This window comes from Nematolebias whitei, chromosome 21 (assembly GCF_014905685.2).
Source record: "Nematolebias whitei isolate Nwh7 chromosome 21, NemWhi1, whole genome shotgun sequence".
NCBI lineage: Eukaryota > Metazoa > Chordata > Actinopteri > Cyprinodontiformes > Rivulidae > Nematolebias > Nematolebias whitei.
The window spans coordinates 33124550-33124795 of record NC_056518.1 but is presented as its reverse complement, the minus strand read 5'-3'; positions in this window follow the sequence as shown (position 1 = coordinate 33124795).

Below are 246 nucleotides of genomic sequence, written 5' to 3'. Positions count from 1 at the left end.
CACATCCACCACCAGGGGGCGCAAAGTGCCACATCCACCACCAGGGGGCGCAAAGTGCCACATCCACCACCAGGGGGCGCAAAGTGTCACATCCACCACCAGGGGGTGCAAAGTGCCACATCCACGGGGGGGTTAAAGTGCCACATCCACCACCAGGGGGCGCAAAGTGTCACATCCACCACCAGGGGGCGCAAAGTGTCACATCCACCACCAGGGGGCGCAAAGTGTCACATCCACCACCAGGGG